Below are 19,516 nucleotides of genomic sequence, written 5' to 3'. Positions count from 1 at the left end.
CTTTTAGCTCTTTTCTGACCGAAAAATCAGGAAAAGATTGCCGGGTTTTTGTCGTTTCAAACTCGATAAGGAAATAAAACGACGTGTCCTTGATCGCTTTTTACTTTTCAGGTCAACGACACTATTATGAAAGTACTCCTTGGTCGCAAGATCAAGCGGTTCCCCCAGGTATTATTTTATACTTTTTCGGGCTTGAGGGACACAAATATACGAAAAAGTTCAACCTGGAGTCTCCTTTAGTTTTTCAGACTCTCTAAAATTGAAAAACGCCGAGTTTCTCCTATACTGGGCTCGTTAAATTTTTACAGTAAAGGACCTGTTCAATTACAAACAGGAACGAACCACTCCTTCCTAGGGTTCGAATTTAAACTAGGTTGGACTCGTCCGAAGGATGAGCTTATAATCAAGCATATGTTATCCTCCTCAAGCTTGTTAAAAATAAAGAGGTACTTGCCAGAAATGGTGGGGGAAAAGAGAGAAGAATGAACCTGTTTGTCACCTTTTGTCTCAGAAGAAACTTTATTACCACTCTTGAACACGACACTTTTCATTCACCTGGGTTGGGAAATCTTTTACCTCACAGTTGACCAAACCACTTTGAAAGTCTTTAACCGGGTTCCGGGGATTAACTTTGAGTTATTTGTCACCAAGCCATCTGTTGTGTCGTTATGTGTTCAAGAGGTCTGCAAGAAAAACTTTCATCTGCAAAATACTTGTCATCCATTTGACCATCCCTGAGTCAGTCCTTACAGCAACATTTCTTCAACTTGAACAATGATTTCGTGTTGTGGGCTTGCCTGCAACGGGTCGCTTTCTATCGACATCGACACATTATCTAGAAAGATGACTTAGGAATCGACAGTACCTTGAAGTCTGCATGCATCAATGGCAGGTTTCTCGCCTTTGACGTCAGTTTACATCATTGACTTTCGATCAAAGGATTCCGTGAAGTGTTCGACATCAAAACATCTATTCACATTTCACGGGTTGTGCTTGGTACTTTGAGAACCATTGACATTACTAGTGGTCTCTCTCACGCTTGTTAACAGTTTACATCATCGACTGGTAATCAAGTGGTTTCTAACATGTTCGACATCGAATCATTTAATCACATGGCTAGAATCGTACCAATTCGGGAAGTAGAAGTGAAGACCCTGGATCTAGTTTCTACCATCCAGGCTGCGAGGAGTTTTGTATTCATTATCTATGTAGACTAATCATAAACAGATGGCTGCGTCCATACTGTGTCTACAAAAGTCTATAAAAATGATGTACTGCAAGATCATTTCTGTATCAGAATAGTTAGTCCATTAGTTAAAGTTTTGAATCTGAGTATGGGAATGCCTACCTCAGTGATGATATAATCTTATCCATGTATTTTGTGTTGAAAATTGCAGGTTCCAACCAGGCCATCCACAAGACAATCCTTGAAATGATAAAGCGCTTCACCCTTCCTAGAATTACAAAACCCTACTCTATTCCAGGCTTCGCACTTTAGGGGGCAATCTGTTACACTAAAAAATGTCACCTTGACTACTTACAGTTAGTATGGCTCAAATCAACAGTCATGCTACCCTCTTAGGCAAGTCTCATGCCTCTGTTATCCATCTCAAACTCAAAGAAGAGAGAAAGTCTTGTAAAAACTATGTTTATCTCTGGGGTCGCAGGTTCTCTCTAGCCTTACCTGCGGGGACGCTGACCATGTTCACAAAATCTGCGTCCATGGACGCTCTGTATGTTAAGGGACAGGTGCGTCCCTCTGTAAAAGGCAAAATGCGCGAGTTTTATCTTGAAAAAGTTACTTGTGGTTACTTCTAGAACATTCTAGAGGTCGGTTTGATGAAATGGATGCGCCTCCAGTTGGTTCATGTATCTCTATTAAGGGGGAACTTATCCCATCAATAAGGGAGCTATCCCACCCAAAGAGGGGGATGATCCCATTGATAGTGGACCTGAATAACCTCTTTACAGCACTATAAATAAAGACATTGAGCCAGAGGGAGAAGAGGTTGGAGCTATACATTTTCTTTGGGTAAATGCTGCAGGATTTAGGTCTTCCATTAGAGCCTTTGTGAGGAGAGATTGTCTTCACTTGATTCTACTTGGGAGAGGGTGAGCTTTGTCAAAGTAGAGGAAAACCCTTGATGGACCCTGGGAGGAACTTGCACAACACCAAGGCCAGGTTGTAAGAGTTTCTTTGTTTCGTTATTAATACAAACTGGTTTATTTTTCTCAATAGCTTGTGTTAATGAGTTATTTCATGTGTTCCTTGGTCTGCATGTTGAATATATGTTTTATTATATGAAATGCAAGTGCTTGGTAATTGTTTGATTGTTTGTGGTTGCAGGAATTGACTTGAAGGAGGAGCTCATCCGGATCGTCAAGAACGGACTTCAACAACAGCGTTTTGGAATAAGGTAAGCCTAAACACTTGTAGTTTTCATGTTGTAAAAGGTGTATTTAGAGAAAGGTCACTCCATTTTGTCTTGTTTGTCATTAGAATGTCTTAGACTTCTAGGAAGGTCAGTCGTGTCCGCACCCTTGACGGACTTCAACAACAGCGTTTTGGAATAAGGTAAGCCTAAACACTTGTAGTTTTCATGTTGTAAAAGGTGTATTTAGAGAAAGGTCACTCCATTTTGTCTTGTTTGTCATTAGAATGTCTTAGACTTCTAGGAAGGTCAGTCGTGTCCGCACCCTTGACAGATTCCGTGTGACAAATTACTCTAATCTTTGACACAAGACTGTAAACTATGCAATTGTAATCTATGCACAATTCACATGAAAAGTGCATAAAGATAGATCTCGTCACTAAAGATAGAGTTTTTTCGTGTATGTAAAGAGAAGTTATGTTTTTATGCTTGGAAAAGAAAAACGAATTGTTTCTTTGATTGTCTTCAATTAAGAAGTTGCTTTTATAAAGATTGCATTCTCTCAACTTTTTAGTTAAGCAATTCATCGAAAAAGTAAAGTAGTGGATAAATCATTTTAGGTGCATTTTGTAGTGGTTTCGAGTCGAGTCAACACACCACTAGTTTCACTTCCATCACCTTTTGACTTAAGAAACAACCTTAAAAGTAACGCTTAAATTAAAATCAATCTAGTAATCTTTATTTTTCTAGGGCTCTGAAGCACCAACATAGCTTAGGCTAGGGTCTTGGAGTAGGTGAGTACTTAACTCTCCAAGACTACAAAACCAAACAGATAGTTTATCTTGAGTAGAATAAATCCAATTGTTTCAATTGCACTCTGGGAAAGCTCCTTTTAAAGGAGAAGCACGAGCTCGTGTCCGAACCAGTGAGGGGATCATTCCCCCCTCGTTGGGAACGACGCCAGACAGTACGTATTACAAACGGTAAACCTCGGATTAACCATTGTCGAGGAGCCAGGGGTCACTTATCGGTAAACCTTGGATTGTTATCAAGGAGCCGGTAAGGGGATTGAGCTTGCTACTCTGCCCTTGCGTGCTGTCGGAGTTTAGACTGTTCCCCCAGGTGTATTTGTTACTGTTGGTGACCTTAGTGACCATAATCTTTAGGGTTCTACCGAGGTGACGGTGGAGGGAAGGTCCCACTGTACCTGGAGCAGACGTCGGTTATACTCACTTGGATTTTCCGGGGGGTTCACTTCACTTCGAGACGGTTAAAGTGGAGGAACTTGTGCCGGTCTATTCATTAAGCAGGTTGCCGGGGTAACTGTTCCACCCGCCATTTCTGTACTGAATTCTGCGAGGTTGGGCTTCATCACCAACTAGTGTTTTCGGTCCGGAGAGCTTACTGTTTGTGTGTGGTTTGACTCCTAGATTTGATAGCGCGTGTTAATTTGTTTGTTTTTACTTTTAGAGACCATAGGTGTGAATTGTGAATTTTAGTTGTTAAGTGTGAATTGTGAATTGTTAATTTTAGTTTTAAATTGTTAATAAAATTCACTGAAGTTGAATATAATGGCAAATGTTCCGGAATTTATCAACCTAGGAACCCCTCCTAATGAGAATCCTAGTACTTTTCCTTACTTTGGAAATGTTGGTCCTCCTTATATGGCTACTTTGTCATTACCTGGATTTACAATAGGTTTACCGATATGGTTATTTTCAACTTCATTGGCCCAAAATACTCCAATTGTTCCATCTCAACCGGATGCTTCACCTCAACAGAATTCACCATCTCAACATCACCAACCTTCTGTTGACCCTTTACCTTCTTCGCCTAATTTCTCTTCCTCCATTTCTTCCTCTTCGCCTGGTAAAAGCCTTGATGCTAGTAACCAGGAGGCTAAGAAGAAGAAGAAAGGGAAGAAGAAGAAGAAGAAGAAGAAGCAAGATAAGAAAGAAGTCAACCAACCAACCATGGCTGTAAGTGTTAGTTGTGTTGAGGAAAATTCCGACATGCATCGTAAACCCAAATACCCTTGCAGGCTTTGTAAGGGTGACCACTTCCTTGTCAATTGTCCTGGTATTCCAAAGGTCTTGGAAGTATGGTCAGAAAAATCTCATCAACTTTCCATTGATCCATCAACCAGTGATAGTCAGGTTCCTGGGAAAAAGGGTAAAGTTAGGTTTCCTTGTAAGTTATGCAAAGGGAGTCATCAAACTCACATTTGCCCTCACATGGATGAAGCCTCAACATTGTTGGCAAACCTTACTGTTCCACAGCAAGAATTTCCAACTGGTTACCGTAAACTTTCTCCCAACCTACCGTCAACTGACGGAGTGATTGATCTAAATTCAAGTACAGTCGATCACACTCTCCCATTGGAGAGTGAAACTCATGTCACTCAGGTTGATGATCCATTAGTTGATCAAGTGGTCGATTCAATTTCACATTCGGTCGATCACACTCTCCTTTTCGAGAGTAAATTTCATACCGCTGATGTTCTTCTTGTTACATCGGATTCTTCTATGCCGGGGGGCATTTCACCTGTTTCTACAGAACCCCCTCCAAGTACTGAGGTCTTTTCCTTTGATTGGAATAGACTGACAGAACCTCGTCTTCCTTCCTCCATCCCTTTCCAAATCATTGTCAAGGCTGGTGGTAGGGACATACATCGTACTCAGGTAGATGAAGGTGCTTCTGTTAGTATTTTATCCTCAGCTGTTTGGAAAGCTTTGGGTTCCCCTCATCTTGCGCCTATTACGCAGAATCTGAAAGCTTTTAACAGAACAATTAGTGAACCTTTAGGGATCCTTCCTAAGTTTTCTATTACCTTGGAAGGTAAAACTGTTTGTGTTGATCTTATGGTAGTTCGAGGTCCCTTGGATTTCAATTTACTCCTTGGGCGAGACTATGTTTATGCAATGAAAGCTGTCGTATCGACACTCTTTCGCGTGATGTCTTTCCCTCACAATGGCAGTATTGTGACTGTAGACCAGCTTTCGTTCCCTAGTCTTTTTCCAACTACCAATAATATGACACCCCTAAATGTTCCTGATTCTAAAGTGGTATCTACCCTGCCACGGGTTAATTATGTGGCAACTGGTCCCATGTTTTCAGTTACCGATGTAAGTGAGCCTCTCACTGTTGATTTAGATCCGGTAATTGACATGGAAAACTCTATGGGATTAATTGAACACGATGTTCTTATCCCTTTTGAGTCCCTTGACATGTGTTCCTTCCAGAGAACTATTCTTCCTTCAGATGAAGACCTTTTGGAAGCCATGATCAAGGTGTGTCCATTGACATGTCTTTCTTCCAGTTGGAAGCCATGATCAATCGAACGAGGATAGTTTTTTCCTGTATCAACCTCGTTAAAAAATGAAATAGGTTAGAATGAGGATAGTTCTTTTACTGAGTCAACCTCATTAAAAAATGAATCAGCTAGACTTTAGGATATGTAGGTAGATTGTAGAAAGTAGGTTTGTGAGGAAAGTTCCTTTTACTGTGTCAACCTCATTAAAAAATGAATCAGTGTGTTTGAGGACAGTTCCTGTTACTGAGTCAACCTCATTAAAAAATGAATCAGGTTTGAGGATAGTTCCTGTTACTGAGTCAACCTCGTTAAAAAATGAATCAGGTATGAGGATAGTTCTTTTCTTGTGTCAACCTCTTTAAAAATGAAACAACTCCCTTTTCAAGTTAAATATTGAAAGTAAACCTTCATTTCATCCAGCCGGTTGAATGCAATGAAGCCTGGGGGGCATGTACCTCATTTCGCATCATTATGCTGGGGGCATGCGAACTTTTTGAGCATAGTTCCTTGTCTTGTGTCAAGCTCGTTAAAACATGAAACAAGGGTAGGTTAAGTAGGTAGATTGTAGAGAGTAGTCATGAGCATGGTTCTTTGTCTTGTGTCAAGCTCGTTAAAAAATGAAACAAGGATTTTAGAGCATAGTTCCTTGTCTTGTGTCAAGCTCATTAAAAAATGAATCAAGGTTTTTAGAGCACAGTTCCTTGTCTTGTGTCAAGCTCGTTAAAAAATGAATCAAGGTTTTTTAGAGTATAGTTTTTTGTTAGGTAGATTGTAGAAAGTAGTTATGAGCATAGTTCCTTGTCTTGTGTCAAGCTCACTAAAAAATGAAACAACTCCCACAAGTCTTTCCAAGATCTTGAAAGTAAAGCTTCATTCCATCCAACTCATTGAATGCAACGAAGCTTGGGGGGCATGTACCTCGTTTTGCGTCATTATGCTGGGGGCATGTGAATTTATAACAAGCATAGTTTTTCGTTTCAAGCTTGCGTAAACATGAAACCGAATCCGAGCATAGTTCTTTTCCTGTGTCAAGCTCGTTAAAAAATGAAACAAATCCTCCTCTACTTGGGTCGAGAGTTTGACTAGACCTCATAGATGTTAGGTTGTATGTTTAGGTTAGTTATTTTAGTTTTGCATAATTTTCTTACAGTTTTAGGTCAAAGTCTTTTAAATGATCTCGTCACTAAACCTTCATTTCATCCAAATGGTTGAATGAAATGAAGCTGGGGGGGCATGCACTCTAGCAGTTATGCTTAGGGGGCATCAAGCACAGTTTTATCTCTGTTTCAAGCTTGTGTAAAAATGAAACTACTCTGAAGCATAGTTTTTCTCTGTTTCAAGCTTTTGTAAAAATGAAACCTATCTCGAGTCAATTTCAGTTATTTTCAAGACTCGTTAAACTCATGAAAATACCGAGATTATTTTGCTATCTTTCATTCTCGTAAAACAAATGAAAATGCCGAGATCTTTCCGTCTTTTCCTACTCGTAAATTAAATTGAAAGTCAGCCATATGAGTACATTTTTATCATTTTTTCGAACTCGTTAAAACTTACGAAAAAGTGAAAACCATGAGTACATTTTTATCCCTTTTTCGAACTCGTTAAAACTTACGACAAAGTGAAACCTTGGAGTTCTCTTTTAAGCCCTTTTCAGACTCTTAAAACATGAAAAGATTGCCGAGCGTTTCTTTTACACTCGTTAAAACGGAATTAAAAGACGGTCCCCTTTTAGCTCTTTTCTGACCGAAAAATCAGGAAAAGATTGCCGGGTTTTTGTCGTTTCAAACTCGATAAGGAAATAAAACGACGTGTCCTTGATCGCTTTTTACTTTTCAGGTCAACGACACTATTATGAAAGTACTCCTTGGTCGCAAGATCAAGCGGTTCCCCCAGGTATTATTTTATACTTTTTCGGGCTTGAGGGACACAAATATACGAAAAAGTTCAACCTGGAGTCTCCTTTAGTTTTTCAGACTCTCTAAAATTGAAAAACGCCGAGTTTCTCCTATACTGGGCTCGTTAAATTTTTACAGTAAAGGACCTGTTCAATTACAAACAGGAACGAACCACTCCTTCCTAGGGTTCGAATTTAAACTAGGTTGGACTCGTCCGAAGGATGAGCTTATAATCAAGCATATGTTATCCTCCTCAAGCTTGTTAAAAATAAAGAGGTACTTGCCAGAAATGGTGGGGGAAAAGAGAGAAGAATGAACCTGTTTGTCACCTTTTGTCTCAGAAGAAACTTTATTACCACTCTTGAACACGACACTTTTCATTCACCTGGGTTGGGAAATCTTTTACCTCACAGTTGACCAAACCACTTTGAAAGTCTTTAACGGGTTCCGGGGATTAACTTTGAGTTATTCGTCACCAAGCCATCTGTTGTGTCGTTATGTGTTCAAGAGGTCTGCAAGAAAAACTTTCATCTGCAAAATACTTGTCATCCATTTGACCATCCCTGAGTCAGTCCTTACAGCAACATTTCTTCAACTTGAACAATGATTTCGTGTTGTGGGCTTGCCTGCAACGGGTCGCTTTCTATCGACATCGACACATTATCTAGAAAGATGACTTAGGAATCGACAGTACCTTGAAGTCTGCATGCATCAATGGCAGGTTTCTCGCCTTTGACGTCAGTTTACATCATTGACTTTCGATCAAAGGATTCCGTGAAGTGTTCGACATCAAAACATCTATTCACATTTCACGGGTTGTGCTTGGTACTTTGAGAACCATTGACATTACTGGTGGTCTCTCTCACGCTTGTTAACAGTTTACATCATCGACTGGTAATCAAGTGGTTTCTAACATGTTCGACATCGAATCATTTAATCACATGGCTAGAATCGTACCAATTCGGGAAGTAGAAGTGAAGACCCTGGATCTAGTTTCTACCATCCAGGCTGCGAGGAGTTTTGTATTCATTATCTATGTAGACTAATCATAAACAGATGGCTGCGTCCATACTGTGTCTACAAAAGTCTATAAAAATGATGTACTGCAAGATCATTTCTGTATCAGAATAGTTAGTCCATTAGTTAAAGTTTTGAATCTGAGTATGGGAATGCCTACCTCAGTGATGATATAATCTTATCCATGTATTTTGTGTTGAAAATTGCAGGTTCCAACCAGGCCATCCACAAGACAATCCTTGAAATGATAAAGCGCTTCACCCTTCCTAGAATTACAAAACCCTACTCTATTCCAGGCTTCGCACTTTAGGGGGCATTCTGTTACACTAAAAAATGTCACCTTGACTACTTACAGTTAGTATGGCTCAAATCAACAGTCATGCTACCCTCTTAGGCAAGTCTCATGCCTCTGTTATCCATCTCAAACTCAAAGAAGAGAGAAAGTCTTGTAAAAACTATGTTTATCTCTGGGGTCGCAGGTTCTCTCTAGCCTTACCTGCGGGGACGCTGACCATGTTCACAAAATCTGCGTCCATGGACGCTCTGTATGTTAAGGGACAGGTGCGTCCCTCTGTAAAAGGCAAAATGCGCGAGTTTTATCTTGAAAAAGTTACTTGTGGTTACTTCTAGAACATTCTAGAGGTCGGTTTGATGAAATGGATGCGCCTCCAGTTGGTTCATGTATCTCTATTAAGGGGGAACTTATCCCATCAATAAGGGAGCTATCCCACCCAAAGAGGGGGATGATCCCATTGATAGTGGACCTGAATAACCTCTTTACAGCACTATAAATAAAGACATTGAGCCAGAGGGAGAAGAGGTTGGAGCTATACATTTTCTTTGGGTAAATGCTGCAGGATTTAGGTCTTCCATTAGAGCCTTTGTGAGGAGAGATTGTCTTCACTTGATTCTACTTGGGAGAGGGTGAGCTTTGTCAAAGTAGAGGAAAACCCTTGATGGACCCTGGGAGGAACTTGCACAACACCAAGGCCAGGTTGTAAGAGTTTCTTTGTTTCGTTATTAATACAAACTGGTTTATTTTTCTCAATAGCTTGTGTTAATGAGTTATTTCATGTGTTCCTTGGTCTGCATGTTGAATATATGTTTTATTATATGAAATGCAAGTGCTTGGTAATTGTTTGATTGTTTGTGGTTGCAGGAATTGACTTGAAGGAGGAGCTCATCCGGATCGTCAAGAACGGACTTCAACAACAGCGTTTTGGAATAAGGTAAGCCTAAACACTTGTAGTTTTCATGTTGTAAAAGGTGTATTTAGAGAAAGGTCACTCCATTTTGTCTTGTTTGTCATTAGAATGTCTTAGACTTCTAGGAAGGTCAGTCGTGTCCGCACCCTTGACAGTTTAATGTAATCTATGCACATTTTTCATTCATATTCTGAAACTGAGAACTCTAATTATGCAAATGTGATCTATGCAAGAGAATTCTCAAACACAAGACGATTCTAATGTGATCTAAGAACCAATCAAGTGCAAGTCGAGAAAACTGGGTGAGAGTTCCAAAGATCAAAACATAAAAACACTCAAAGGCGATTAACACTCATACACAATTTAGCCCCCCCCCGGCGAATGAGGGGGAAATTTTTTTTTGCAAAAACAGAAGCAAAAAGATGCAAAATTGTGAAAAGACTGAGACAAACCTCCAAGTAATGACCAAAGGAAATCAAATTAAGAATTTCTCAAGAAAGAGACTCAAAACACCCAATTGATGAAAGCTAAGAGCAGGAACAAGCTTAGGTGAAGATTTTTGACAGGGTACTAAAGGATCTGGGCAGAAAACACTAAGAAAAATCAAAATCTAAAAGCAATTAAAGCAAAAAATGGAATTTTCCTAAATTTTACAGGAAGACGCAGGCAACCCGTTATAACAGGTGCGGGCCCGCTCTGTGCAAATGGCAACAGCGCGTCCAAAGATGCACTGTGCAGTACTCAGAGGGTGCGTCCTTCTGGAAAAGTTATGAAAAACCAAATCTAACTAAATCTAAAGCTAAGCCACCCAAATACTAATTCTCACAGTCAAAACCAGAAAATAAAAATAATTTTCTCAGAGCAAAGTTCACACAAAGGAAAAGACTTTCACATTAATGGATTCCCCAGCGGAGTCGCCAATTTGTCACACGGAATCTGTCAAGGGTGCGGACACGACTGACCTTCCTAGAAGTCTAAGACATTCTAATGACAAACAAGACAAAATGGAGTGACCTTTCTCTAAATACACCTTTTACAACATGAAAACTACAAGTGTTTAGGCTTACCTTATTCCAAAACGCTGTTGTTGAAGTCCGTTCTTGACGATCCGGATGAGCTCCTCCTTCAAGTCAATTCCTGCAACCACAAACAATCAAACAATTACCAAGCACTTGCATTTCATATAATAAAACATATATTCAACATGCAGACCAAGGAACACATGAAATAACTCATTAACACAAGCTATTGAGAAAAATAAACCAGTTTGTATTAATAACGAAACAAAGAAACTCTTACAACCTGGCCTTGGTGTTGTGCAAGTTCCTCCCAGGGTCCATCAAGGGTTTTCCTCTACTTTGACAAAGCTCACCCTCTCCCAAGTAGAATCAAGTGAAGACAATCTCTCCTCACAAAGGCTCTAATGGAAGACCTAAATCCTGCAGCATTTACCCAAAGAAAATGTATAGCTCCAACCTCTTCTCCCTCTGGCTCAATGTCTTTATTTATAGTGCTGTAAAGAGGTTATTCAGGTCCACTATCAATGGGATCATCCCCTCTTTGGGTGGGATAGCTCCCTTATTGATGGGATAAGTTCCCCCTTAATAGAGATACATGAACCAACTAGAGGCGCATCCATTTCATCAAACCGACCTCTAGAATGTTCTAGAAGTAACCACAAGTAACTTTTTCAAGATAAAACTCGCGCATTTTGCCTTTTACAGAGGGACGCACCTGTCCCTTAACATACAGAGCGTCCATGGACGCAGATTTTGTGAACATGGTCAGCGTCCCCGCAGGTAAGGCTAGAGAGAACCTGCGACCCCAGAGATAAACATAGTTTTTACAAGACTTTCTCTCTTCTTTGAGTTTGAGATGGATAACAGAGGCATGAGACTTGCCTAAGAGGGTAGCATGACTGTTGATTTGAGCCATACTAACTGTAAGTAGTCAAGGTGACATTTTTTAGTGTAACAGACGCTCACAATGTTCACAAAAGGTGCGTCCTTGGACGCTCTGTATGTTAAGGGACAGGTGCGTCCTTCTGTAAAAGGCAAAATGCGCGAGTTTCATCTTAAAAAAGTTACTTGTGGTTACTTCTAGAACTTTCTAGAGGTCGGTTTGATGAATTGGATGCGCCTCCAGTTGGTTCATGTATCTCTATTAAAGGGGAACTTATCCCATCAATAAGGGAGCTATCCCACCCAAAGAGGGGGATTATCCCATTGATGGTGGACCTGAATAACCTCTTTACAGCACTATAAATAAAGACATTGAGCCAGAGGGAGGGGAGGTTGAAGCTATACATTTTCTTTGGGTAAATGCTGCAGGAATTAGGACTCCCATTTAGAACCTTGTGAGGAGAGATTGTCTTTGCTTGATTCTACTTGGAAGTGGGTGAGCTTTGTCAAAGTAGAGGAAAACCCTTGATGGACCCTGGGAGGAACTTGCACAACACCAAGGCCAGGTTGTAAGAGTTTCTTTGTTTCGTTATTAATACAAACTGGTTCATTTTTCTCAATAGCTTGTGTTAATGAGTTATTTCATGTGTTCCTTGGTCTGCATGTTGAATATATGTTTTAATGTACCTCGTTTTGCGTCATTATGCTGGGGGCATGTGAACTTATAGCAAGCATAGTTTTTTGTTTCAAGCTTGCGTAAACATGAAACCGAATCCGAGCATAGTTCTTTTCCTGTGTCAAGCTCGTTAAAAAATGAAACAAATCCTCCTCTACTTGAGTCGAGAGATTGACGAGATCTTATAGATGTTAAGTTTTTAGGTTAGTTATTTCAGTTTTTGCATAATTTTCTTACAGTTTTAGGTCAAGTCTTTCAAATGATCTCGTACTTGAACCTTCATTTAATCCACCTTAGTTGAATGAAATGAAGCTAGGGGGGCATGCACTCTAGCAGTTATGCTTAGGGGGCATCAAGCACAGTTTTATCTCTGTTTCAAGCTTGTGTAAAAATGAAACTACTTTGAAGCATAGTTTTTATCTGTTTCAAGCTTTTGTAAAAATGAAACCTATTTCGAGTCAATTTCAGTTATTTTCAAGACTCGTTAAACTCATGAAAATCCCGAGATTATTTTGCTATCTTTCATTCTCGTAAAACAAATGAAAATGCCGAGTTCTTTCCGTCTTTTCCTGCTCGTAAATTAAATTGAAAATCGGCCATATGAGTACATTTTTATCATTTTTTCGAACTCATTAAAACATACGAAAAAGTGAAAACCATGAGTACATTTTTATCATTTTTTCGAACTCGTTAAAACTTACGAAAAAGTGACACCTCAGAGTCATCTTTTAAGCCCTTTTCTGACTCCTAAAACATGAAAAGATCGCCGAGCGTTTCTTTTACACTCGTTAAAACGGAATTAAAAGACGGTCCCCTTTTAGCTCTTTTCTGACCGCAAAATCAGGAAAAGATTGCCGGGTTTTTGTCGTTTCAAACTCGATAAGGAAATAAAACGACGTGTCCTTGATCGCTTTTTACTTTTCAGGTCAACGACACTATTATGAAAGTACTCCTTGATCGCAAGATCAAGCGGTTCCCCCAGGTATTATTTTATACTTTTTCGGGCTTGAGGGACACAACTGTACGAAAAAGTTCAACTTGGAGTCTTCTTAAGTTTTTCAGACTCTCTAAAAATGAAAAACGCCGAGTTTCTCCTATACTGGTCTCGTTAAACTTTTACAGTAAAGGACCTGTTCAATTACAAACAGGAACGAACCACTCCTTCCTAGGGTTCGAATTTAAACTAGGTTGGACTCGTCCGAAGGATGAGCTTATAATCAAGCATATGTTATCCTCCTCAAGCTTGTTAAAAATAAAGAGGTACTTGCCAGAAATGGTGGGGGAAAAGAGAGAAGAATGAACCTGTTTGTTACCTTTTGTCTCAAAAGAAACTTTATTACCACTCTTGAACACGACACTTTTCATTCACCTGGGTTGGGAAATCTTTTACCTCACAGTTGACCAAACCACTTTGAAAGTCTTTAACCGGGTTCCGGGGATTAACTTTGAGTTATTCGTCACCAAGCCATCTGTCGTGTCGTTATGTGTTCAAGAGGTCTGCAAGCAAAACTTTCATCTGCAAAATACTTGTCATCCATTTGACCATCCCTGAGTCAGTCCTTACAGCAACATTTCTTCAACTTGAACAATGATTTCGTGTTGCGGGCTTGCCTGCAACAGGTCGCTTTCTATCGACATCGACACATTATCTAGAAAGATGACTTAGGAATCGACAGTACCTTGAAGTCTGCATGCATCAATGGCAGGTTTCTCGCCTTTGACGTCAGTTTACATCATTGACTTTCGATCAAAGGATTCCGTGAAGTGTTCGACATCAAAACATCTATTCACATTTCACGGGTTGTGCTTGGTACTTTGAGAACCATTGACATTACTGGTGGTCTCTCTCACGCTTGTTAACAGTTTACATCATCGACTGGTAATCAAGTGGTTTCTAACATGTTCGACATCAAATCATTTAATCACATGGCTAGAATCGTACCAATTCGGGAAGTAGAAGTGAAGACCCTGGATCTAGTTTCTACCATCCAGGCTGCGAGGAGTTTTGTATTCATTATCTATGTAGACTAATCATAAACAGATGGCTGCGTCCATATTGTGTCTACAAAAGTCTATAAAAATGATGTACTGCAAGATCATTCCTGTATCAGAGTAGTTAGTCCATTAGTTAAAGTTTTGAATCTGAGTATGGGAATGCCTACCTCAGTGATGATATAATCTTATACATGTATTTTGTGTTGAAAATTGCAGGTTCCAACCAGGTCATCCACAAGACAATCCTTGAAATGATAAAGCGCTTCACCCTTCCTAGAATTACAAAACCCTAAATCTATTCCAGGCTTCGCACTTTAGGGGGCAATCTGTTACACTAAAAAATGTCACCATGACCACTTACAGTTAGTATGGCTCAAATCAACAGTCATGCTACCCTCTTAGGCAAGTCTTATGCCTCTGCTATCCATCTCAAACTCAAAGAAGAGAGAAAGTCTTGTCAAAAATATGTTTATCTCTGGGGTCGCAGGTTCTCTCTAGCCTTACCTGCGGGGACGCTCACAATGTTCACAAAAGGTGCGTCCTTGGACGCTCTGTATGTTAAGGGACAGGTGCGTCCTTCTGTAAAAGGCAAAATGCGCGAGTTTCATCTTAAAAAAGTTACTTGTGGTTACTTCTAGAACTTTCTAGAGGTCGGTTTGATGAATTGGATGCGCCTCCAGTTGGTTCATGTATCTCTATTAAAGGGGAACTTATCCCATCAATAAGGGAGCTATCCCACCCAAAGAGGGGGATTATCCCATTGATGGTGGACCTGAATAACCTCTTTACAGCACTATAAATAAAGACATTGAGCCAGAGGGAGGGGAGGTTGAAGCTATACATTTTCTTTGGGTAAATGCTGCAGGAATTAGGACTCCCATTTAGAACCTTGTGAGGAGAGATTGTCTTTGCTTGATTCTACTTGGAAGTGGGTGAGCTTTGTCAAAGTAGAGGAAAACCCTTGATGGACCCTGGGAGGAACTTGCACAACACCAAGGCCAGGTTGTAAGAGTTTCTTTGTTTCGTTATTAATACAAACTGGTTCATTTTTCTCAATAGCTTGTGTTAATGAGTTATTTCATGTGTTCCTTGGTCTGCATGTTGAATATATGTTTTAATGTACCTCGTTTTGCGTCATTATGCTGGGGGCATGTGAACTTATAGCAAGCATAGTTTTTTGTTTCAAGCTTGCGTAAACATGAAACCGAATCCGAGCATAGTTCTTTTCCTGTGTCAAGCTCGTTAAAAAATGAAACAAATCCTCCTCTACTTGAGTCGAGAGATTGACGAGATCTTATAGATGTTAAGTTTTTAGGTTAGTTATTTCAGTTTTTGCATAATTTTCTTACAGTTTTAGGTCAAGTCTTTCAAATGATCTCGTACTTGAACCTTCATTTCATCCACCTTAGTTGAATGAAATGAAGCTAGGGGGGCATGCACTCTAGCAGTTATGCTTAGGGGGCATCAAGCACAGTTTTATCTCTGTTTCAAGCTTGTGTAAAAATGAAACTACTTTGAAGCATAGTTTTTATCTGTTTCAAGCTTTTGTAAAAATGAAACCTATTTCGAGTCAATTTCAGTTATTTTCAAGACTCGTTAAACTCATGAAAATCCCGAGATTATTTTGCTATCTTTCATTCTCGTAAAACAAATGAAAATGCCGAGTTCTTTCCGTCTTTTCCTGCTCGTAAATTAAATTGAAAATCGGCCATATGAGTACATTTTTATCATTTTTTCGAACTCATTAAAACATACGAAAAAGTGAAAACCATGAGTACATTTTTATCATTTTTTCGAACTCGTTAAAACTTACGAAAAAGTGACACCTCAGAGTCATCTTTTAAGCCCTTTTCTGACTCCTAAAACATGAAAAGATCGCCGAGCATTTCTTTTACACTCGTTAAAACGGAATTAAAAGACGGTCCCCTTTTAGCTCTTTTCTGACCGCAAAATCAGGAAAAGATTGCCGGGTTTTTGTCGTTTCAAACTCGATAAGGAAATAAAACGACGTGTCCTTGATCGCTTTTTACTTTTCAGGTCAACGACACTATTATGAAAGTACTCCTTGATAGCAAGATCAAGCGGTTCCCCCAGGTATTATTTTATACTTTTTCGGGCTTGAGGGACACAACTGTACGAAAAAGTTCAACTTGGAGTCTTCTTAAGTTTTTCAGACTCTCTAAAAATGAAAAACGCCGAGTTTCTCCTATACTGGGCTCGTTAAACTTTTACAGTAAAGGACCTGTTCAATTACAAACAGGAACGAACCACTCCTTCCTAGGGTTCGAATTTAAACTATGTTGGACTCGTCCGAAGGATGAGCTTATAATCAAGCATATGTTATCCTCCTCAAGCTTGTTAAAAATAAAGAGGTACTTGCCAGAAATGGTGGGGGAAAAGAGAGAAGAATGAACCTGTTTGTTACCTTTTGTCTCAAAAGAAACTTTATTACCACTCTTGAACACGACACTTTTCATTCACCTGGGTTGGGAAATCTTTTACCTCACAGTTGACCAAACCACTTTGAAAGTCTTTAACCGGGTTCGGGGATTAACTTTGAGTTATTCGTCACCAAGCCATCTGTCGTGTCGTTATGTGTTCAAGAGGTCTGCAAGCAAAACTTTCATCTGCAAAATACTTGTCATCCATTTGACCATCCCTGAGTCAGTCCTTACAGCAACATTTCTTCAACTTGAACAATGATTTCGTGTTGCGGGCTTGCCTGCAACAGGTCGCTTTCTATCGACATCGACACATTATCTAGAAAGATGACTTAGGAATCGACAGTACCTTGAAGTCTGCATGCATCAATGGCAGGTTTCTCGCCTTTGACGTCAGTTTACATCATTGACTTTCGATCAAAGGATTCCGTGAAGTGTTCGACATCAAAACATCTATTCACATTTCACGGGTTGTGCTTGGTACTTTGAGAACCATTGACATTACTGGTGGTCTCTCTCACGCTTGTTAACAGTTTACATCATCGACTGGTAATCAAGTGGTTTCTAACATGTTCGACATCAAATCATTTAATCACATGGCTAGAATCGTACCAATTCGGGAAGTAGAAGTGAAGACCCTGGATCTAGTTTCTACCATCCAGGCTGCGAGGAGTTTTGTATTCATTATCTATGTAGACTAATCATAAACAGATGGCTGCGTCCATACTGTGTCTACAAAAGTCTATAAAAATGATGTACTGCAAGATCATTCCTGTATCAGAGTAGTTAGTCCATTAGTTAAAGTTTTGAATCTGAGTATGGGAATGCCTACCTCAGTGATGATATAATCTTATACATGTATTTTGTGTTGAAAATTGCAGGTTCCAACCAGGTCATCCACAAGACAATCCTTGAAATGATAAAGCGCTTCACCCTTCCTAGAATTACAAAACCCTAAATCTATTCCAGGCTTCGCACTTTAGGGGGCAATCTGTTACACTAAAAAATGTCACCATGACCACTTACAGTTAGTATGGCTCAAATCAACAGTCATGCTACCCTCTTAGGCAAGTCTTATGCCTCTGCTATCCATCTCAAACTCAAAGAAGAGAGAAAGTCTTGTAAAAAATATGTTTATCTCTGGGGTCGCAGGTTCTCTCTAGCCTTACCTGCGGGGACGCTCACAATGTTCACAAAAGGTGCGTCCTTGGACGCTCTGTATGTTAAGGGACAGGTGCGTCCTTCTGTAAAAGGCAAAATGCGCGAGTTTCATCTTAAAAAAGTTACTTGTGGTTACTTCTAGAACTTTCTAGAGGTCGGTTTGATGAATTGGATGCGCCTCCAGTTGGTTCATGTATCTCTATTAAAGGGGAACTTATCCCATCAATAAGGGAGCTATCCCACCCAAAGAGGGGGATTATCCCATTGATGGTGGACCTGAATAACCTCTTTACAGCACTATAAATAAAGGCATTGGGCCAGAGGGAGGAGAGGTTGAAGCTATACATTTTCTAAGGGTAAATGCTGCAGGAATTAGGACTCCCATTTAGAAGCTTGTGAGGAGAGATTGCCATCTTTGCTTGTTCTATTTGGAAGTGGGTGATCTTTGTCAAAGTAGAGGAAGACTCTTGTGGACCCTGGAAGGAGCTTGCACAACACCAAGGCTCAGGTTGTAATGGTTCCTTTTGATTACCTTTAATGCAAATTGGTCCATTCTTCTCAATAACTTGTTGTTTATGGGTTATTTCATGTACTCCTTGGTCTATATGTTGAATATGCTTTGTTTTATGTTATAATCAGGTGTTATTTAATTGTTTGACTGTTGGTGATTGCAGGTTTTGGAGAAAAGGAGGAGCTCATCCAGATCAACAAAGCTTGGACTTCTACAACAACGTTTGGACAAAGGTAAGAACGAAACACTTGATTTCTCATATCATAATGCATGTTTAGAGAAGGATAGCTCCAGTTTGTTTTGTTTGTCATTAGAATGTCTTAGACTTCTAGGAAGGTCGGTTGTGTCCGCACTCTTGACTGATTCTGTGCGACATCTTTTCAACTTTTCCCTCCTCTGTTTCTTTTCCTTCCTCCTTCCTTTCTTGTTCTGCGGTGTCACCACTGGCTTCATCTTCTCCTCTTTGTTGTTCTTCCTCCTCACTGCTAGTAGGACTAACATCATAGGTTAACGCCTTTATGTCATCCCCAGTTGTCATATTTCAGAAAACTTCCCATGCTATAGTGAGTGTAAAGGTCTGGAGGGCCACCACTACTAGGATTTTGATTAAGCCATGGTGAGCTAACTGTCCTGAATTTCATGCTTGTACCTTGGTGTTGGAGTCAATGAGGGACTGAAGGAGAAAGTAAGGGATACTGAGATTTTGAGGTGTTGGGTTATCCATGCCATATCTCAAGTCATGGAGGATTCTGAAATGGTATCCATAGACAATTTTGTGCCTCCCTTCATAGGAAATGTATTTGATGACTTGGTAGCTAACCTCATCCCAGGGATATGGTATACTAGCCCTTCTAATTCTATTTTTATCTTCAACAGGGGTTTCATTATTGTCGAAAAATTTCTTCTTGGCAGCCTGGCCAATTGGTTTCTCATCTTTACTCCAAGGAAACCCAAGAGGAAGGGTGGTGACCCTATTGATGAATTCAGGGGTTATTTTGATAAAGAGGCCTCTAATGGTTACAGTGGCAT

The sequence above is a fragment of the Pinus tabuliformis genome, chromosome 7, assembly GCF_031772625.1.
Source record: "Pinus tabuliformis cultivar Carrire ecotype Pingquan chromosome 7, CPIR1, whole genome shotgun sequence".
NCBI classification, from domain to species: Eukaryota; Viridiplantae; Streptophyta; class Pinopsida; order Pinales; family Pinaceae; genus Pinus; species Pinus tabuliformis.
Note: the sequence above shows the minus strand (reverse complement) of the source record.